The sequence below is a fragment of the Dendrobates tinctorius genome, unplaced genomic scaffold (genome assembly GCF_039654945.1).
Source record: "Dendrobates tinctorius isolate UK_male_01 unplaced genomic scaffold, ASM3965494v1 ptg000034l, whole genome shotgun sequence".
In the NCBI taxonomy this organism is placed as follows: domain Eukaryota; kingdom Metazoa; phylum Chordata; class Amphibia; order Anura; family Dendrobatidae; genus Dendrobates; species Dendrobates tinctorius.
The window spans coordinates 3,962,754-3,981,011 of record NW_027361702.1 but is presented as its reverse complement, the minus strand read 5'-3'; the positions used below and the strand labels follow the sequence as shown (position 1 = coordinate 3,981,011).

Below are 18,258 nucleotides of genomic sequence, written 5' to 3'. Positions count from 1 at the left end.
GCTTGGAAAGCCCCTGTTGTGCCTAAACAGTGGAAACACCCCACAAATTACACCATTTTGGAAACTAGACCCCCCCAGGAACTTATCTAGATGTGTGGTGAGCACTTTGAACCCCCCAGTGCTTCACAGAAGTTTATAACGCACGGGCGTGAAAATAAAAAAATTTTAAAAAAAACACATTTTTTCCACAAACATGATCTTTTAGTCTCCAAATTTTTATTTTCCTAAGGGCAACACGAGAAATTGGAACCCAAAAGTTGTCCAATTTGTCCTGAGTACACGGATATCCCACATGTGGGAGAAAACTACTGTATGGGCACACGTTGGGGCTCGGAAGGGAAGTAGTGACGTTTTGGAATGCAGACTTTGATGGAATGGTCTGCGGGTGTCATGTTGCCTTTGGAGAGCCCCTGATGTGCCTAAACTGTGGAAACCACCCACAAGTGACCCCATTTTGGAAACTAGACCCCCCAAGGAACTTATCTAGATGTGTGGTGAGCACTTTGAACCCCCAAGTGCTTCACAGAAGTTTATAACGTAGAGCCATAAAAAAAAAAATCAGATTTTTTTCACAAAAATGATATTTTTGCCCCCAATTTTTTATTTTCCCAAGGGTAACAGGAGAAATTGGACCCCAAAAGTTGTTGTGCAATTTGTCCTGAGTAGGCCGATACCCCATATGTGGGGGTTAACCACTATTTGGGCTCATGGCGGGAAAGAGCACCGTTTGACTTTTTTAACGCAGAATTGGCTGGAATTGAGATCAGATGCCATGTTGCGTTTGGAGAGCCCCTGATGTGCCTAAATAGTGTAAAAAAAAAACAATTTTAACTCCAACCCTAACCCCAACACACCCCTAACACGTTGCGGATACTGCTGCAGATCCGCAGCGTTTTTGGCCCTGCGGATCCGCAGCAGATTTTGCTGCGTTGTACGCTATCATATTCTATGTAAAATAAAAACCGCTGTGCGGAAAAAACCTCGCGGATTCGCAGCGTTTTTTTTTTCTCTGCAGCATGTCAATTCTTTTTGCGTATCTGCGGCATTTCTGCACCCATTGACTTGCATTGAGTCAGTTAAATCCACAGCAAAACCGCAGATGGAAGAAAGATCTGCGTTTTTGCTGCGGATTGGGATGTCAAAAACGCTGCAGAGGGCAGTGATGTAGGAGGAAGAGGAAGTGTGTGGGTGGAGTGTAGTGTCCGGGAAGAAGGAGTCGCCATATTGTCAGCAGCATGGAAGGCTATCGTTGCATGGGGATCAATGTCAGCCGTCTGATTTTATTTGGTATGTATGTGTCTGTCTGCGTCAGTCCCCATGCGGCGATAGTGCGTCAATTGTGCTTAGTCGCCGTATGGGACTGCTGCGACCGAGCACAATTGTGAGTCAAAAAAACACATAAAACATACATACATGTAACATACATGACATAAAACATAGAATACATACCACAGCTTGGTCCCTGAAGCCCTCTGTCCTCTAGAAAAGAAGTAAAAAAATTAAACCAAATTTATACTCTGTCCGCAGAAATCCCAAATCGATTGTTCCACGGCGATCTATTCTGTCCTCCGGCGATACAGTCGCCGTTTCCCGAAGTTCTGCAGCTCCGTGCTCTCTTTACGGCAATAGAGCTGCGTGGAAGTTTTCCCACGCAGCAGTGCCGTAAAGCGAGTACTGGAGTCACTTAACTCCGGTAAACTCTCACGCATGCGCAGTAACACACTGCAGGAGCTTAGCCGTGTAGAGCAGTCACATCTCCTGATGTGACTGTTCTCCATGGCAGATCGTCGTGGGACACTCGATTTTGGACTACATCGGACCAGGGAGTATATTATTGGTTTGTTATATTTTCTAGAACGAGGGCGTCACTTGGTGGATTACCAGAAAAATATAATTTTGCCAAAAACTGTCTTTATTTCATTAAAATACTTTTATTTTGTGTTTTATTTCCTTTTATTTTTTAGATTAATAATGGATCGGCGTCTTATTGACGCCTCTCCACTATTAAATCGGGCTTAATGTCACCTTACAGTCAAAGGTGACATTAACCTTTTATTACCCCATATCCCACCGCTACACAGGAGTGGGAAGAGAAGGGCTAAGTGCTGGAATTTGCACATCTTACAGATGCGCCATTTCTGGGGTGGCTACGGGCTGGTAATTTGTAGCCGGGGGGGGGGCAATACCTATGGCCCCTTCCTAGGCTATGAATATCAGCCCGCAGTTGTCTTTCTGGCTATAAAATATAGTGGGACCCCATGTCATTTATTTTGGGGGGTCCCCCTATTTCTATAGCCAGAAAGGCTATGCAGACAGCTGAGGGCTGATATTCATGGTCTGGGAGGATCCATGGGTATTAACCCCTTCCCAGGGTACAAATATTAACCCCTTCGTGACCGGCCAATTTTTAAAATCTGACCAATGTCACTTTATGTGGTCATAACTCTGGAATGCTTCAACAAATCCCAGTAATTTTGAGACTGATTTTTCGTGGCACATTATAATTTATGATAGTGGTAAATTTAGATTGATATATTTTGTGTTTATTAAAAAATATCAGGAACTTGACAAAATTTAAAAAAAATTGCAGCTTTCAAACTCTGAATGATTATCCCTTTAATCCAGATAGTCATACCACAGAAAAACATTAATAAATAACATTTCCCTCATGCCTGCTTTACATCATCACCATTTTTAAAACACTAATTTTATTACCCTTTTAGGAGGTTTAAAAATGTAGCAATAATTTTTCATTTTTTCAAGGAAATTTACAAAATTTATTTTTTTGAGGGACCTATCCAAGTTTGAAATGACTTTAGGGGTGCTATACACTCACTGGCCACTTTATTAGGTACACCATGCTAGTAACGGGTTGGACCCCCTTTTGCCTTCAGAACTGCCTCAATTCTTCGTGGCAGAGATTCAACAAGGTGCTGGAAGCATTCCTCAGAGATTTTGGACCATATTGACATGATGGCATCACACAGTTGGCGCAGATTTGTCGGCTGCACATCCCTGATGCGAATCTCCCGTTCCACCACATCCCAAAGATGCTCTATTGGATTGAGATCTGGTGACTGAGGAGGCCATTTGAGTACAGTGAACTCATTGTCATGTTCAAGAAACCAATCTGAGATGATTCGAGCTTTATGACATGGCGCATTATCCTGCTGAAAGTAGCCATCAGATGTTGGGTACATTGTGGTCATAAAGGGATGGACATGGTCAGCAACAATACTCAGGTAGGCTGTGGCGTTGCAACGATGCTCAATTGGTACCAAGGGGCCCAAAGAGTGCCAAGAAAAAATTCCCCACACCATGACACCACCACCACCAGCCTGAACCGTTGATACAAGGCAGGATGGATCCATGCTTTCATGTTGTTTACACCAAATTCTGACCCTACCATCCGAATGTCGCAGCAGAAATCGAGACTCATCAGACCAGGCAACGTTTTTCCAATCTTCTACTGTCCAATTTCGATGAGCTTGTGCAAATTGTAGCCTCAGTTTCCTGTTCTTAGCTGAGAGGAGTGGTACCCGGTGTGGTCTTCTGCTGCTGTAGCTCATCTGCCTCAAAGTTCGACGCACTGTGCGTTCAGAGATGCTCTTCTGCCTACCTTGGTTGTAACGGGTGGCAATTTGAGTCACTGTTGCCTTTCTATCAGCTCGAACCAGTCTGCCCATTCTCCTCTGACCTCTGGCATCAACAAGGCATTTCCGGCCACAGAACTGCCGCTCACTGGATTTTTTTTCTTTTTCGGACCATTCTCTGTAAACCCTAGAGATGGTTGTGCGTGAAAATCCCAGTAGATCAGCAGTTTCTGTAATACTCAGACCAGCCCTTCTGGCACCAACAATCATGCCACGTTCAAAGGCACTCAAATCACCTTTCTTCCCCATACTGATGCTCGGTTTGAACTGCAGGAGATTGTCTTGACCATGTCTACATGCCTAAATGCACTGAGTTGCCGCCATGTGATTGGCTGATTAGAAATTAAGTCTTAACACACAGTTGGACAGGTGTACCTAATAAAGTGGCCAGTGAGTGTATATTGGAAAACCCCAAACATGATACCATTTTAAAAACTGCACCCCCTGACATATTGAAAACTGCTGTCAGGTAGTTTATTAACCCTTCAGGTGATTTTCAGGAATTAATGCAAAGTGGTATAGCTGGAATGAAAAAGTGTTTGTTTACCACCTAAATGTCGCTAACTTCTCAACTGGCCGCAGTAGCCAGGAGACTCTAAGGCTGCTATTTTGCCATGAACTGCTATGGCAAACATCAGGACCACACAATCATGATCTCGGTGTGTCAATTAGATAAAGTGCAAAACCCCACAATCTATTAACCATTTATTTGATGTAGTCACTTTTGACAGCAGTAACTAAGGGGTTAAAGATATGGACGGTGCCAACACTGATCATTTGTGATACAGCAAGTTGTCAGATATAGTGGACAGCCAACAGCTGCTGGATTGTCACCTGTATGGGGATGATATTCCCTTATATCTCAGGTCAGTAAATATACGTATTGCCTGTCATGAAGGGGTTAAGCCGCAGCTGTCTGCTTAGCCTTTCTGGCTATAAAATATAGGGGGACCCCCCACGTCATTTCTTTTTTGGGGTCCCCCTATTTCTATAGTCAGAAAGGCTACGCAGACAGCTGAGGGCTGATATTCATGGCCTGGGAAGATCCATGGTTATTAACCCCTTCCCAGGCTACACATATTGGACCCCGGCCGTCGGCTTTCCCACTCTGGCGCAGAAAATTGCGCGGGAGCCCACGCATTTTTTGTCGCTAACCCCTTTTGTTAGCTACCCAAAATAAAAACTTAAAATAAAAATATATTTAATTATTTCTGCATTTTGTGATTAGGGTTAGGATTAGGGTTATGACTGGGATTAGTGTTAGGTTTAGGATTATGGCTGGGATTAGTGTTTGGTTTGGGATTAGGGTTGGGATTAGGGGTTGGGATGTGTTAGGTTTGGGATTAGGGTTGGGATGTGTTAGGTTTGGGATTAGGTGTTTTTGTTTGTGTTATCCTTCGGCCTGTGGTTATGGTAGGTTATATTTAAATATCTAATTTTTTTTTTGGTTGTTGACTATAGTATCTAATGACATTATTGTATACATTGTAGGTACGTTATTTTCTTCCCATATGGGACCCCGCAGATGAGGCATACAAGGACCGATCTTCCCGTGACCACTGCTGTACAAAACCTTTAAGGCAGCTATATCCCGAATGGGATTCATTCCCAAATGCAACACAGTTGCAAATTGGTAATTATGTTATTTAAAATGTTTCTATTAGTTTTTAAAAATGTGATTAAGTGTTTATTTTTGATTTTTAGAGAAAGATGTTAAACAAAGGCGGCGGTCGGTGAGGGACAGAGTCCACAAATTTGTCTCCAGCTGTGCCAAAAGTTGCTCCTCTCCCACCAGGCAAACCTCATTTTATGATGAGCTACAATTTCTGCTAACAAGCAGGACATTGCGGAGGTAATTTTTTATTAAAAAAATCAAAATCTGTAATTACAGCTATTATCACGTGGTATAGCACAATTGGCTGCGTATTGAATGCTGCATACAGCTGCAGCACTCAATTTGTAGTGTCCAGATAGAACAGCATAGTGGAGATGTGATGAAATCCCCTCTCAACTATGCGTACAAACATGGAGGTGGCAGACCTATGTCATCGGACATGTGGCACGTCTTTTGACACCACAGCATGTCACTTGTCTTGCGTTTCCCTCTGTCTCCGCAAGATTACTAGCACAGTATATTGATAGCATGTGTTGATTCTGCATGTGTTTTAACCCCTTCACGACCAATGACGCCACATAGGTGTCATGAAACCTGGTACAAATCTGACCAGTGACGCCTATGTGGCGTCATGCCTTTAAAGCCCCCCCTGCGGGTCGGGTGATCTAGGTCACTGAAAGGTCACCCGACCCGCAGATACAGGGGGCTTTGTTCTTCAGCATAGGGGGGCGTGGCTTCGCCCCCACGTGACTACGATCGCTCTGATTGGCTGTTAAAAGTGAAACAGCCAATCAGAGCAATAGTAATATTTCATCAATGAAAATTGATGAAATATTACAATCCAGCCATGTCCGACGCTGCTGTAGCATCGGACATGGCTGGTGAAAGCGATCCGACCCCCCCCACCCGTTAACGGGGGCGATCTGCCCCCCGCCACTGAATGACAGTGGCGATGTGACGCCGCTGTCATCATCTCCCCCCCTGCCTTCCCTCCGCTCCCCCAGGCTTCCGATTGCCCCCCTCCCACCTCCCGGTACTCACCGAGTGCCGTTATGGCTCCCGGTGTCCTGCGGTCCTGGACCATGGGCGCCACCATATTGGAAAATGGCGGGCGCATGCGCAGTGCGCCCGCCGGCTCCAATTTCCATTCATTCATTTTGATCACTTTCACAGTGATCAAAATAGAATGAAATGTAAATATCCCCGTTTATCACCCCCATAGGCAGGATCAACAAATAAAATAAAGAAATTATTTTTATTTTTCCATTAGGGTTAGGGTTGGAAGGAGGGTTAGGGTTGGAAAGAGGGTTAGGGTTGGAAAGAGGGTTAGGGTTGGAAAGAGGGTTAGGGTTGGAAAGAGGGTCCGGGTTGGAAAGAGGGTTAGGGTTGGAAAGAGGGTTAGGGTCCAGGTTGGAAAGAGGGTCCGGGTTGGAAAGAGGGTTAGGTTTGGAAAGAGGGTTAGGGTTGGAAAGAGGGTTAGGGTTGGAAAGAGGGTTACAATTAGGGTTATGGTTGGAATTAGGGTTAGGGTTGGAATTAGGGCTAGGGTTGGAATTAGGGTTAGGGGTGTGTTGGGGTTAGGGTTGGGATTAGGGTTAGGGATGTGTTGGGGTTAGGGCTGTGGTCAGGGGTGTGTTGGGGTTAGGGTTGAAGTTAGAATTGTGGGGTTTCCACTGTTTAGGCACATCAGGGGGTCTCCAAACGCGACCTGGTGCAACCATTGATTCCAGCTAATTTTGCGTTCAAAAAGTTAAACGGTGCTCCCTCCCTTCCAAGCCCCGACGTGTGCCCAAACAGTGGTTTACCCCAACATATGGGGTATCAGCGTACTCAGGAAAAATTGCACAACAACTTTGGGGGTCTAATTTCTCCTGGTACCCTTGGGAAAATAAAAAATTGGGGGCTAAAATATTATTTTTGTGGAATATTTTTTTTTTATTTTCACGTCTCTGCGTTATAAACTTCTGTGAAGCCCTTGGGGGTTCAAAGTGCTCACCAGGCATCTAGATAAGTTCCTTGGGAGGTCTAGTTTCCAAAATGGGGTCACTTGTGGGGGGTTTCCACTGTTTAGGTACATCAGGGGCTCTGCAAATGTTACATGGTGCCCGCAGACCATTCCATCAAAGTCAGCATTTCATAATGTCACTACTTCCCTTCCGAGCCCCGACGTGTACCCAAACAGTGGTCCCCACCCACATATGGGGTACCAGTGTACTCAGGACAAACTGGACAACTTTTGGGGTCTAATTTATCCTCGTACCCTTGTGAAAATAAAAAATTGCGCACTAAAAAATTTTTTGAGGAAAAAATATTTTTTATTTTCATGGCTCTGCGTTATAAACTTTTGTGAAGCACTTGGGGGTTCAAAGTGCTCACTATGCATCTAGATAAGTTCCTTAGGGGGTCTAGGTCCAAAATGGGGTCATTTGTGGGGGAGCGCCAATATTTAGGCACACAGGGGCTCTCCAAACACGATATGGTGTCCGATAACGATTGGAGCTAATTTTCCATTCAAAAAGTCAAATGGTGCTCCTTCCCTTCCGGACCCTGCCGTGCGCTCAAACAGTGGTTTATGACCACATATGAGGTATCGGTGTACTCAGGAGAAATTTTTTAACAAATTTTAGGATCCATGTGAAAATGAAAAAACTGAGACTAAAAGACAATTTTTGTGAAAAAAAAGTACTTTTTTTTTTTACATATCAATTTGTGAAGTACCTGGGGGTTCAAAGTGATCACTATGCATCTAGATAAGTTCCTTGTGGGGTCTAGTTTCCAAAATGGGGTCACTTGTGGGGGAGCTCCAATGTTTAGGCACACAGGGGCTCTCCATACGCGACATGGCAACCGCTAAATAGTCCAGCATATTTTCCATTCAAAAAGTCAAATGGTGCTCCTTCCCTTCTGAGCCCTGCCGTGCGCCCAAACAGTGGTTTATGACCACATATGAGGTATCGGTGTACTCAGGAGAAATTGCCCAACAATTTTTAGGATCCATTTTATCCTGTTGCCTATGTGAAAATGAAAAAATTGATGCTAAAAGAAAATTTTTGTTGGAAAAATTAAAATGTCCATTTTTTCTTTCCACGTTGCTTTAGTTCCTGTGAAGCACCTGAAGGGTTAATAATCTTCATGAATGTAGTTTTGAGTAGCTTGAGGGGTGCAGTTTTTAGAATGGTGTCACTTTTGGGTATTTTCTGCCATATAGACCCCTTAAAGTGACTTCAAATGTGAGGTGGTCCCTAAAAAAAATGGTTTTGTATATTTTATTGTAAAAATGAGAAATCGCTGGTCAACTTTTAACCCTTATAACTTCCTAACAAAAAAATATTTTGTTTCCAAAATTGTGCTGATGTAAAGTAGACATGTGGGAAATGTTATTTAGTAACTATTTTTTGTCACATAACTCTCTGGTTTAACAGAAAAAAAATTCAAAATTTGAAAATTGCGAAATTTTCTAAATTTTCGCCAAATTTCTGACTTTTTCACAAATAAACGCATAAATTATCGACCTAAATTTACCACTAACATGAAGCCCAATATGTCAGGAAAAAACGATCTCAGAATCGCTAGGATCCGTTGAAGCGTTCCTGAGTTATTACCTCATAAAGGGACACTGGTCAGAATTGCAAAAAAATGGCCTGGTCATTAAGGTCAAAATAGGCTTGGTCATGAAGGGGTTAAACATGCGTTATCACCATGTGTAAGAAAAAAAGTTGGCAGCGCTTTCGGCTGAGCAATCTTTTTGCTGCCTCCAAAGCGATGCTCCTACGCAGCACGGAAACATACCCCAATCAATATGTTTGTTTTTTTTCACACAGCACTCAAGGGAACATTTTACCTCCTGCTGAGGATGAATCCGAAGATGGAGCAGGAACTTCATCTGGAGCTGGCGGCACATGTTCTCCATCTCTGCTGGTGCCCCATCTTCATCAACTGCTGGCACATCGGCGTCCGCCGCTGCTGGAGTTTCTGGTGCCGAAGAAGCGGTTACACAAAGAGCTGCCTATCCGGTGTCAGGAGAGCCAAACAAAAAAAAAAAAAACTAAAAAAAAAGTGATACAACCATCAAAGCTGCAACTGAGACTCTGGCAGTGATAAAAAAAATTAACGACTGAGGATGAGTTCGATTTTTTTGCCTTGCAAATTGCAAACAAGGCTCGCTCACTGACACTGGATAGGCAGTCCATTTTCACGAATCTGGTGCAAATGTCACTGACAGCTCTGCAGGACCCTGCTCCAATTTCTCCATATGATGAAATTTTGATGGGGTTTTTTGGAGAAGAAACCAAGCCCAACAACAAACCCAACCTGACTACCAAACAAGTCGACCATACAGCACTGAAATGCCCTCACCAACTGCAAGTTACCCTACGGATGCATCAACACTAGCTATTACCCGCAGTACCATAACTTAGTCATTTGGTGTTCTTTATAAACATTATCATAAGGAGGATATAAAAGGGCTATAACCTGTGTTATGGGTACATGAGCGCAGGACTATGGGGTAGAGAATATGTATGATAGTCTAGGGAACAGGACTATGGGAAGTAGAAGAATCTAGAAACATTTTTGGGAACAAAACCCACTTAGTAAAAAGAAAAAAATAACGCACATAAAATTAACAATCCAAATACATACAGAATAATTTTTTTTTACTAAAAAAACATTTTCATGTTGCTTGACGGGTCCTTCATTGGTGCCGCTCAATCTTATTCTTTCATCTTTCACTGCTGTTCAGGGTGCCCAACACCATCACAGGAGTTTTGCCAGTGCACAGGACCTTCTAGACTCATAAAATAGTCAGTAAAAGTTTCTCTCACACACACACCCGAGTTGGATGGCCTTCCCAGACCCACGTTGCGCATCCGGCAGCCAAGTCTCCTCGGTTGGGGAAGACATCACCATGAGCTGCAACTTCTGCCAGATGACGGTACATGTGCACCTTACAATTTTAGAGATGGTGGATTTACAATTCTAAATTGGAGGTGTAAAGATGTGTAGCTCTCTACTGTGGATAAAAATCTGCAAAGAAAATTAAAAGATTATTAGAAATGTCACACAAAAATGTAAGGGAACCTGTCAGCAGTTATGGCCGCTATAAGATGCGTCCACCGCCTTTCAGGTCTTATCTGAAGCATTCTATAATGGTGTCGCTAACGCCCCGGTCTGACACGAAAGCTCTAAATAAACACAAAATTACAAACAATTGCGTGGGGCGGTCACGTCAGATGGGAGTTGAAGGTCCGCGTCAGGCCACTCTGATCTTTTCGCACCACCGCCGCCCTCCTGCTTGCTTCAACGCTCTACTGCTCAGCCGTGGTTATCTGGCCTGTTGAGGGCAGAACGAATTCCTGCAGTGAGCAAGCGCCAGGAAAGGTCTGAGAGGCCCAGCGCATGCACACCTCCGGACTTTAGTCCATACTCATCAGAACATAAAAGTACGCCTGTGCAGTACAGCAATGAAGCAAGCAGGAGAGTGGTAGTGCATTAACCGGGGCGGTTAATTATAGAATGCTGCAGATAAGCCCTGAAAGACAGTGGACGCATCTTATAGCAGCAACAATGCAGACAGGTTCCAGGCGTGTTTTACATATCAGGATATTTGTGGTACCGTAAAAGACTGTACCAAAGATATCCATGTCAATGTGTCTGTGTGTGCGAGGCACACATGTGGCAACCGTGTGCCGCCCATGTGCTGCATCATTTCCACACAGATGGCTAGCTGGGAACAAGCGCTACAGAAAGTGCAGTTACAAGGTGGCAGGTGCTGAAGACAAATCCCATTCTTCCTTGATGGCAGTGAAATCCTGCAGACCAGGGGAGAATGATGCCAGCACCTGCCGCCAGGAAACAGCGCTTCCTGTAGCGCTTCACCAGTGCAATGCGTGTTACACAGAGGACATCAATGTGTGTTCTCCATGTGCACGTGTGCATGACAGTGGCAGCGTGTTTTGCCCACTGACACATGATCCGCAAAAACACGCTGACATATGCATAGACCCATTAATTTAAGTGGGTCTACATGTGTCAGTGTCTCCAGTACATGTGAAAACTTTCATCACACGTACCGGATACAATGACGTGTGAAAGATGCCTAATGACATACAAACAGAAAATTAGTTACTTACCGCAAAGTGATGAGCAGCCTTTCCTCAGCAATGATGGCCTTCCTCATTAACATATCAGCCAATATAAGATGGGGACACAAGATTTGTAGCAGATTATCAAAGGCGGTGATTGTAAGCCGGTAGAACGACAAATTTTTCCAGATATCTGCAAAGTTGACATAAAAAAAATGAAAAAAAATGATTATATATTTTCGGACACATTCTAAGTTGGAAACTATCTTGAGATATTTGGCAACTTACCTCCTCAAATCGTTGTAAAGAACATAAAAATGCCCTTTCTCTGTTCTCTCCACTAAGAGTGGGTGCACCCACAATTTACAGGCTCACATTCTCCTGTGCTGCTGCTCGGCCTAAAATAAAAATATTGTTTTAGTACACAACACAGTGAAAAAACAGACATGTCAAGAATTTTCGGAATCCTAATCCCAAACCTATTCCTAACCCCAACCCAAACCCAAATCCCAACCATAACCCTAATCCCAACCATAACCCTAGTCTATTCCTTATCCAAACCCTAATCCCAACCCTAACCCCAATCACAACCTTAATCCCAACCATAACCCTAATCCCAACCACTAGTCTATTCCTAATCCAAACCCTAATCTCAATCACAACCCTAATCCAAATCCCTACCATAACCCAAATCCCAACCCCAAGTCTATTCCCAATCCAAACCCTAATCACAACCCTAACCCCAATCAACCCTAATCCAAATCCCAACCATAACCTTAATCCCAACTATAACCCTAATCTCAAACCCCAATCGCATTCCTAACCCTAATCCCCACCCTAAACCGAATCTCAACCCTAACTTAATCCAACCCTAATCTACTTTATCTTACCTGCTCTCTGTGACGCATCAGGATTTGCAGCAAACACCCCAGCATGAGTATTCTGAATGGCCTGCGGACCGATAAACGCTGCGCGCTATACTCTTCAGCCCGCTGGGCACTCTGCTGCTCATTTCTGGCACTCACCATTGTTGATTTGGTAAAAGCAAAATAGAGAATGGAAGAAGGGGTTGGACAAGATAATAACATCAATTTTTTTTTTTCTTTAGTCTAGTTTGGCAAACTATCTGTTGCTGTGAAAAAATGCAGACAATTCCGCAGCCAAAACCACATCAAAAAAGCATCAAAAACGCACCTGCGTGTTCTGCCAAGAGCTGCGGATTTTGTGCAGAAAAATCCGGGGGAGAATCCGCAACGTGTGCACATAACCTAACCCTAGCTCTAATGGGAAAATGGAAACAAATGCTTTTTTTAATTTAATTTTTCCCTAACTTTGGGCGTGATAAAGGGGGGCTTGATTTACAATTTATAGCAGGCAGCTGTAACTCTAAAAGACGTTTTTTATTGTAAAAAGTTTTTAATTTATGGGGGCTCTACATAGCGCTCCATTTAATATAGTGGACCCCACATAGCCATCCATTTAATATAATGAGCCTGACAGATTTCCTCATATAATGGGACAGGGGTCACATATAGCCCTCCATTTTTATTATAATGTGCTCTACAAAGCATTCCATTTAATATAATGAAACCCCCAGTTTTACATAATATAAAAGGCTCTACATAACCCTCCATTTAATATAATGGGACCTGCATAGCACTCTTATAATGTGAATCAGAAAGCCTTCTATTTAATATACAGTGGGGAAAAAAAGTATTTAGTCAGTCAGCAATAGTGCAAGTTCCACCACTTAAAAAGATGAGAGGCGTCTGTAATTTACATCATAGGTAGACCTCAACTATGGGAGACAAACTGAGAAAAAAAAATCCAGAAAATCACATTGTCTGTTTTTTTTTCATTTTATTTGCATATTATGGTGGAAAATAAGTATTTGGTCAGAAACAAGCAATCAAGATTTCTGGCTCTCACAGACTTGTAACTTCTTCTTTAAGAGTCTCCTCTTTCCTCCACTCATTACCTGTAGTAATGGCACCTGTTTAAACTTGTTATCAGTATAAAAAGACACCTGTGCACACCCTCAAACAGTCTGACTCCAAACTCCACTATGGTGAAGACCAAAGAGCTGTCAAAGGACACCAGAAACAAAATTGTAGCCCTGCACCAGGCTGGGAAGACTGAATCTGCAATAGCCAACCAGCTTGGAGTGAAGAAATCAACTGTGGGAGCAATAATTAGAAAATGGAAGACATACAAGACCACTGATAATCTCCCTCGATCTGGTGCTCCACGCAAAATCCCACCCCGTGGGGTCAGAATGATCACAAGAACGGTGAGCAAAAATCCCAGAACCACGCGGGGGGACCTAGTGAATGAACTGCAGAGAGCTGGGACCAATGTAACAAGGCCTACCATAAGTAACACACTACGCCACCATGGACTCAGATCCTGCAGTGCCAGACGTGTCCCACTGCTTAAGCCTGTACATGTCCGGGCCCGTCTGAAGTTTGCTAGAGAGCATTTGGATGATCCAGAGGAGTTTTGGGAGAATGTCCTATGGTCTGATGAAACCAAACTGGAACTGTTTGGTAGAAACACAACTTGTCGTGTTTGGAGGAAAAAGAATACTGAGTTGCATCCATCACACACCATACCTACTGTAAAGCATGGTGGTGGAAACATCATGCTTTGGGGCTGTTTCTCTGCAAAGGGGCCAGGACGACTGATCCGGGTACATGAAAGAATGAATGGGGCCATGTATCGTGAGATTTTGAGTGCAAACCTCCTTCCATCAGCAAGGGCATTGAAGATGAAACGTGGCTGGGTCTTTCAACATGACAATGATTCAAAGCACACCGCCAGGGCAACGAAGGAGTGGCTTCGTAAGAAGCATTTCAAGGTCCTGGAGTGGCCTAGCCAGTCTCCAGATCTCAACCCTATAGAAAACCTTTGGAGGGAGTTGAAAGTCCGTGTTGCCAAGCGAAAAGCCAAAAACATCACTGCTCTAGAGGAGATCTGCATGGAGGAATGGGCCAACATACCAACAACAGTGTGTGGCAACCTTGTGAAAACTTACAGAAAACGTTTGACCTCTGTCATTGCCAACAAAGGATATATACTGTCCCGCTGGCGCACCACCGAAGCACAGCCACTGTCCCGCTGGCGCGCCACCGAAGCACAGCCACTGTCCCGCTGGCGCGCCACCGAAGCACAGCCACTGTCCCGCTGGCGCGCCACCGAAGCACAGCCACTGTCCCGCTGGCGCGCCACCGAAGCACAGCCACTGTCCCGCTGGCGCGCCACCGAAGCACAGCCACTGTCCCGCTGGCGCGCCACCGAAGCACAGCCACTGTCCCGCTGGCGCGCCACCGAAGCACAGCCACTGTCCCGCTGGCGCGCCACCGAAGCACAGCCACTGTCCCGCTGGCGCGCCACCGAAGCACAGCCACTGTCCCGCTGGCGCGCCACCGAAGCACAGCCACTGTCCCGCTGGCGCGCCACCGAAGCACAGCCACTGTCCCGCTGGCGCGCCACCGAAGCACAGCCACTGTCCCGCTGGCGCGCCACCGAAGCACAGCCACTGTCCCGCTGGCGCGCCACCGAAGCACAGCCACTGTCCCGCTGGCGCGCCACCGAAGCACAGCCACTGTCCCGCTGGCGCGCCACCGAAGCACAGCCACTGTCCCGCTGGCGCGCCACCGAAGCACAGCCACTGTCCCGCTGGCGCGCCACCGAAGCACAGCCACTGTCCCGTTGGCGTGCCACCGAAGCACAGCCACTTTCCCGTTGGCCCGCCACCGAAGCACAGCCACTTTCCCGTTGGCGCGCCACCGAAGCACAGCCACTTTCCCGTTGGCGCGCCACCGAAGAACAGCCACTTTCCCGTTGGCGCGCCACTGAAGCACAGCCACTTTCCCGTTGGCGCGCCACCGAAGCACAGCTACTTTCCCGTTGGCGCGCCACCGAAGCACAGCCACTTTCCCGTTGGCGTGCCACCGAAGCACAGCCACTTTCCCGTTGGCTCGCCACCGAAGCACAGCCACTTTCCCGTTGGCGTGCCACCGAAGCACAGCCACTTTCCCGTTGGCGTGCCACCGAAGCACAGCCACTTTCCCGTTGGCCACTGAGGTGCATTCATTAGACTTATTGCCTACCATCAGGGTACACACTGTGGCTCTTTCGCTTACCACCGGGACATCTATCTTGGCCTTTTTAACCTGCCACCAGGGTGTGCCATTTGGCCTCTTGCCTACCATCGGTGCACCCATCTTGGGCTTTTTAGCATGCTACTGGGGTGCATTTTTTGGCCTTCTTGCGTTCTGCCAGGCTGCCCCTCCAGAGCATTTTAGCTTAGTAACGGGGTGCACTTTCTGCCTACGACCAGGGCACCCATTTTAGTCTTTTTATTCTGCCACTGGGGTGCATTCTCTGACCTTTTTATTTACAAGCATGACGTTCATCTTGGGCTTTTCCGCCTGCCACTGGGGTGCATTCATTGTCCTACCACCAGAGCACGTTCTTGGGCTTTTTAGCATGCCACTCAGGTACATTCATTGGCTTTATTGTCTACCACCATGGCGTCCATCTTGGGGTTTTTTTTACCCTGCCACTGCGGTACATGTTCTGGCCCTTTTGCTTACCACCGGGACACCCATCTTGGGCTTTTTAGCCAGTCACTGCGGTGCTTTGACTTTTCTATTTGACTGCAGGGTACCCATCTGTGCCTTTTTAGCCTGCCCTGCCAACAGTATAATGCCCCCCACACATAGCCCTACATAGAGTAGAATGGGCTCCACATAGCACAACATTTAATGTACTGGACCCCATATAAAAGGCTCTACATAACCCTCCATTTTATACAATGGGCCCAATGTAGCCCTCCAATTAATATAATGCGTCCCACAAGTAACTCAATTTAATATAATGGGACCTGCATAGAACTCTATTATAATGGGACCCAGAAATCCTTCTATTTAATATACTGTGCCCCCTATAGCATTACATTCAAAATAATTAGCCCTACAAAGCCTTCCCTTACCCGTGTCACCGGAGCGCACCCTTTTCCCGCTGGCGCGCCACCGAAGCACAGCCACTGTCCCGCTGGCACGCCACCGAAGCACAGCCACTGTCCCGCTGGAGCGCCACCGAAGCACAGCCACTGTCCCGCTGGCGCGCCACCGAAGCACAGCCACTGTCACGCTGGCGCGTCACCGAAGCACAGCCACTGTCCCGCTGGCGCTCCACCGAAGCACAGCCACTGTCCCGCTGGCGTGCCACCGAAGCACAGCCACTGTCCCGCTGGCGTGCCACCGAAGCACAGCCACTGTCCCGCTGGCGTGCCACCGAAGCACAGCCACTGTCCCGCTGGCGTGCCACCGAAGCACAGCCACTGTCCCGCTGGCGTGCCACCGAAGCACAGCCACTGTCCCGCTGGCGTGCCACCGAAGCACAGCCACTGTCCCGCTGGCGTGCCACCGAAACACAGCCACTGTCCCGCTGGCGTGCCACCGAAGCACAGCCACTGTCCCGCTGGCGTGCCACCGAAGCACAGCCACTGTCCCGCTGGCGTGCCACCGAAGCACAGCCACTGTCCCGCTGGCGTGCCACCGAAGCACAGCCACTGTCCCGCTGGCGTGCCACCGAAGCACAGCCACTGTCCCGCTGGCGTGCCACCGAAGCACAGCCACTGTCCCGTTGGCGTGCCACCGAAGCACAGCCACTTTCCCGTTGGCGTGCCACCGAAGCACAGCCACTTTCCCGTTGGCGTGCCCTTACCCGTTGGCGTGCCACCGAAGCACAGCCACTTTCCCGTTGGCGTGCCACCGAAGCACAGCCACTTTCCCGTTGGCGTGCCACCGAAGCACAGCCACTTTCCCGTTGGCGTGCCACCGAAGCACAGCCACTTTCCCGTTGGCGTGCCACCGAAGCACAGCCACTTTCCCGTTGGCGTGCCACCGAAACACAGCCACTTTCCCGTTGGCGTGCCACCGAAACACAGCCACTTTCCCGTTGGCGCGCCACCGAAGCACAGCCACTTTCCCGTTGGCGCGCCACCGAAGCACAGCCACTTTCCCGTTGGCGCGCCACCGAAGCACAGCCCTTTCCCGTTGGCGCGCCACCGAAGCACAGCCACTTTCCCGTTGGCTTGCCACCGAAGCACAGCCACTTTCCTGTTGGCGTGCCACCGAAGCACAGCCACTTTCCCGTTGGCCACTGAGGTGCATTCATTAGACTTATTGCCTACCATCAGGGTACACACTGTGGCTCTTTTGCTTACCACCGGGACATCTATCTTGGGCTTTTTAGCCTGCCACCAGGGTGTGCCATTTGGCCTCTTGCCTACCATCGGTGCACCCATCTTGGGCTTTTTAGCATGCTACTGGGGTGCATTTTTTGGCCTTCTTGCTTTCCGCCAGGCTGCCCCTCCAGAGCATTTTAGCTTAGTAACGGGGTGCACTTTCTGCCTACGACCAGGGCACCCATTTTAGTCTTTTTATTCTGCCACTGGGGTGCATTCTCAGACCTTTTTATTTACAAGCATGACGTTCATCTTGGGCTTTTCCGCCTGCCACTGGGGTGCATTCATTGGCCTACCACCAGAGCACGTTCTTGGGCTTTTTAGCATGCCACTGAGGTACATTCATTGGCTTTATTGTCTACCACCATGGCGTCCATCTTGGGGTTTTTTTTACCCTGCCACTGCGGTACATGTTCTGGCCCTTTTGCTTACCACCGGGACACCCATCTTGGGCTTTTTAGCCAGTCACTGCGGTGCTTTGACTTTTCTATTTGACTGCAGGGTACCCATCTGTGCCTTTTTAGCCTGCCCTGCCAACAGTATAATTCCCCCCACACATAGCCCTACATAGAGTAGAATGGGCTCCACATAGCACAACATTTAATGTACTGGACCCCATATAAAAGGCTCTACATAATCCTCCATTTTATA

General features: G+C 46.9%; 1 long non-coding RNA gene across 1 annotated transcript; it reads right to left on the bottom strand.

The window, feature by feature from the left end:
- Nucleotides 1–1,116: 1,116 nt before the first annotated feature.
- LOC141087491 (uncharacterized) lies at nt 1,117–13,160 on the bottom strand. Its single transcript, XR_012231669.1, has 5 exons — nt 12,242–13,160; nt 11,640–11,749; nt 11,400–11,544; nt 9,110–10,293; nt 1,117–1,479 (listed from the first exon to the last, which is right to left on the bottom strand). It is a non-coding gene; the product is annotated as an uncharacterized lncRNA (long non-coding RNA).
- Between the last annotated feature and the right edge of the window lie 5,098 nt (nt 13,161–18,258).